At 37.9% G+C, this 4,670-nt stretch overlaps 1 non-coding gene across 1 annotated transcript; it reads left to right on the forward strand.

Moving 5' to 3' along the window:
* Nucleotides 1-4,567: 4,567 nt before the first annotated feature.
* Nucleotides 4,568-4,670, forward strand: LOC128195145 (small nucleolar RNA R71). The gene has a single exon (XR_008246717.1). It is a non-coding gene; the product is annotated as a small nucleolar RNA R71 (small nucleolar RNA).

A 4,670-nucleotide genomic window follows, 5' to 3' on the forward strand; every position in this document is an offset into this window, starting at 1 on the left:
ACAGATTGATTAAAGTTTACTAATTTAGCGATTAATAAACGTATTTTTTATAACACAATTAAGATTGGCATACAGATGAAATTAAAGTGGTAAAAACAGTTGAATTAAAGTTCACTGGGGTTGAAATTCAAATTCATCACTCCGGTAATTTTCTACTAACACAATTCCTCAAAATTAAGCATCGACATTCTAGGCGCCTGCAGCCTCTGATCCCTCAGATGACAGTTCATAATCACTCAAACTAAATTACTAATCCCTTAGCATATTCAGTTATCAGATTTGCCTTAAACACAATGTCACAGATGAATGAAAATTCCCTCCTATGTCTAGGACTCGAAATCCTTTAGCAGTTCTATCCTAAGTCCGCGGTCTCATACATTTCCCAATGATTTAACCGTTCAAATAGCTCAGATTCCCATCATAGGCATGAGTAATAAGGATAGAACACATAATTCAAACAAGTTCATGCATTAATAGAGAAATTACATAGAAGTTTAGAAATTTACTCTCAACCCCAGTGAAATGGAGTTCTAGCTACACATATACATCATAGAAGCCATAAACGATGGATTGGATGGTAGAAAGTGGTCATTTTCCACCTTGGAAGCACCCAAAACGAGCTGGACGTGAGCTGCAGAGTCCCCTCTGGACTTCTCCCCTCCAAGACTGACTCTCTCTGCCTCTGGATCGCGTTTTTAAAGAGAAGGCTGTAAGTGATTTTTCGCTGGGCGAACAGCGTCCGTTCGCTGGGCGAGCGTCTCGCTGGGCGAACGTCCTAGCTCGCTGGGTGAACGTCCTAGCTCGCTGGGCGAGCGTCCAACTGTTGAGTCACGAGCGTCCACTTCTCGCTGGGCGAGCGTCTCGCTGGACGAGCGTCGATAGCTTGCTGGGCGAGCGTCCACTGTTGATTCACGGGCGTCCACTCGCTAGACGAGAGTCCAGTTCTCGCTGGGGGAGCGTCTCGATTGACGAGCGTCCACAGCTTGCTGGGCGAGCGTCCATTGTTGATTCACGGGCGTCCACTCGCTGGACGAGCGTCCACAGCTCGCTGGGCGAGCGTCCACTGTTGAGTCACGGGCGTCCACTCGCTGGACGAGCGTCCATTCGCTGGGCGAACGTTCGTTCTCGCTGGCTTGGTTATTTCATCCTTCTGAAAGGCAAATGACGCACTCCAAGTCTTTGATAGTATCCAATCCTTATTGTACTTTGAAATAAATAAACAAAAGCATCAAAACACATTTAAACAATCAAAATTATACTTATATCAACAATTATAAACTTTTCATGAGAATTAACACTAAAACGTATTCAAAAGCACAACAATTTAAGGAACAAAAACAAGTAAAGTTTACACCTATCAAACTCCCCCAAACTTATATATTTTCATGTCCTCATGAAAATAAACAAAAACAATAAAAAAAATAAACCCAACAAAGCAGTTAGTATTCCATCACATAATCTCTGTCACAAAAGTAAGGATTGTACCTACACCTCCAAATATTCAGATCAAATGTTATAACTTCTATATTGACAAGTTCTTGAATCCAAAATGATAAGACAACCAGAAAAAGAATAAAACAAATATGCTCAATCAGTGTTTACCTCCACCTGCAAGTGTTTACACTTTAATTCACGCTCAGAGAGTCATAAACTACTTCATCAACTTTTGCAAGTCATCTCATATACACTTCAAACATTCTGATTTAAATCAAAAGGACTTTCTCAGGTTGTAACTTGGCTTGGCTAGAAGAAACATGGTTTTACAGGGAAACAAAACAACACTAAAGAAGAGGAGAACAAGAACATAACAACATTGAAACTTTATTTATCAACTACCTCCTCATTCATCACATAACGTATTGAAATAATTTTTTTTTAACATTATACAACGTTTTTCATCAGTTTAAGACTCAACTGATTATGATTTCCCCCAAACTTAATTTCTACCTAACTCTTGACAAATATGCTTCTTGTTCTCTTCTTCTAGAGTGTTGGATAAGGTAGATTGTTCTGTAATAAGCTCAGGGTTCACAAAAAATATATATAAGGCTCAGACAGGATAACAAAGGATGAATATTCACATATGGGTAGTCATCTGGCCAAGTAGTTAATTTCAACAACAAAGAATTGCCTTTCTCATTTCTAAACCAGAATGCATCTGTATTAATAAGAATTATGCAAAAGCCGAATTCATAGCAATAACAACTTCTCACTTGCTCTCAAAGCTTTCTCAGTACACTCAGATATTCAACTTTTGGGTCACAATCAATCAGATTCAAGAATAAATCATATATAATCATAACACAAGTTCTAAAATTCAGATTTTGCAATAACAATCCCACAATCATGCCAATTATCATGGACAGAATTCAAAACTCAAATTCAAAATTCAAACACACATTTCACAATCAAATCAGTGCAGAAACATAATTCAATCCACACAACCAAACAGATTCAGATTCAATCCACACAACCAAAAGAACTGAAAACATAAATAGATAGAGTTAGAAAGTTGGGTTGCCTCCTAGTAAGCGCTTGTTTAACGTCTTTAGCTTGACACTAAGAAGCTCTCTATGGTTGAGCCAATGGTTTGAAATCATCCTTCATGAATATTATATGCATGGAATAAGAAGAAGGACTTATTCCTTTCAGATCAGAATTTGACCAACCTATAGTTCCTTTGTCCACTTTCAAGAATTCAATTAACTTTTCTCCCTCCAGAGTGGATAAAGTATTGCTGATGATCACAGGTTTATTGTCATCTTTGTCAAGAAAAGCATACTTCAAATGTGAAAGTAGCAACTTCAAGTCCAGCTTCTTTTCTTTTATCTCTTTTTCATCAGATGGAATCTCCTTCAAAGCATCTAGACTCTGTATACATTCATCAATTAATTTCTCTTCATCTACAAGTAAAAATTCACAAGCATCAACAAGAGTTCTTTCAAGAGGTGATGATATATGCATCATCTTTTGTGCCATCATGCAGACTTCCTCAAGTTCATCAGTTTGAAAGCATGTATCTTCAACATTTGGGTGAGACATTGTTTCAAAAACATTGAAATTTACTTCTTCATTCTCAACTCTCAATTTAAGCTTTCCATCATCAACATCAATCAATACTCGAGCAGTCTTCATGAATGGCCTTCCCAAAATCAAAGGAATTTCTTTATCCTCTTCCATTTCCATGACAACAAAATCCACAGGAAATAAGAATTTGTCTACCTTTACCAGAACATCTTCTACTACTCCATGCGGATATTTGATTGATCTGTCTGCCAATTGTAGAGTCATGCGTGTGGGCTTCAACTCTAATTCTCCAATCTTCTTAAACATTGACAAAGGCATAAGATTGATACTGGCTCCAAGATCAATTAACGCCTTCCCAATAGCCAGTTTACCAATGGTGCATGGAATTGTAAAACTGCCTGGATCTTTAAACTTTGGTGGAAGCAACTTCTGAATGATAGCACTGCACTGGCCCTGTACTTCTATAGTTCCTTCCTCAATATACTTTCTCTTCTTTGTGAGCAAATCTTTCATGAATTTCGAGTAAGCAGGTATTTGTTTCAAGACTTTTGAGAAGGGCATCTTGATTTCCAGCTTCTTGAAAATATCAATGAAACTCCTGAACTGTTTTTCCTTCTCGTTTCTAGAGAAAACCATTGGATATGGAAGAGGTTTCTCATACACCTGTTCTTTCTTTTTCTCTCCCTCTCTCTCTTTTTCACTTTCTCTATCATCTTTCTCTTCTTCTTTATCTCCCTCTTTACTCATCTCATTTTTTTCATTCTCTCTTTCTTCCAGAATTCTTCCTGACCTTGTAGTAATAACATTGCAGTCTTCCTTTGGATTTACTTCAGTGTTTGCCCCAAAGTCCTTCTCTGGTTTTTCTTCCAACTTTTTAGCTAATTGACCCACCTGAATCTCCAAATTCCTAAGTGAGGCTTCTGTACTTTTATGGTTGGAAATTGATACCTACATAAACTGCTGAAGAGTTTCTTCCAGTTTTGAAGTTCTTTCTGTCAGAGAAGGTTGTTGCTGAAAGTTCTGTGGAGGTGGTCTGTTGAAAGGAACAGCTTGTCCCATACTCAGATGAGGTCTCCATGCTTGATTAAAACTTTGACCTTGATTGTAATTCGTCTGAAGACCTTGATTTCCCATATAATTTACTTCTTCATGAGACATGCTTTGCGCTACACATTGACCATTATTATGATTTCCTCTGCATAATTCACAACTTTGGAAACTCTAATGTTGAGCTTGAGAAACATTCTGCAGTTCTTTAGGTAGCTGAGATAACTTCTTCATTAATGTCTCAAGTTGCTGAGTCATAATCTTGTTCTAAGCTAGTAAAGCATCTTGAGATTGAAGCTGAAGAACACCTTTTTGTTGAAATTGGGCTCTTTCACTCTGAACTTCATTATCATTCGCAGCCATGTTTTCAATCAGATCATGTGCTTCTTCAGGTGTCTTCCATCTGATATTACCTCCAGCTGATGCATCTAACATTAACTTTGTTTGAGATTTCAGCCCTCCAAGAAACAGATTTAACATTGTAGGCTCATCAAATCCATGAGTAGGGGTTTTTCTCAGTAGGCCTTTGAATCTATCCCATGCTTGACCTAGAGTTTCATCAGCATCTTGTTGAAAAGAAGAGATCTCCTGCTTTC

This window comes from Vigna angularis, chromosome 1 (assembly GCF_016808095.1).
Source record: "Vigna angularis cultivar LongXiaoDou No.4 chromosome 1, ASM1680809v1, whole genome shotgun sequence".
NCBI lineage: Eukaryota > Viridiplantae > Streptophyta > Magnoliopsida > Fabales > Fabaceae > Vigna > Vigna angularis.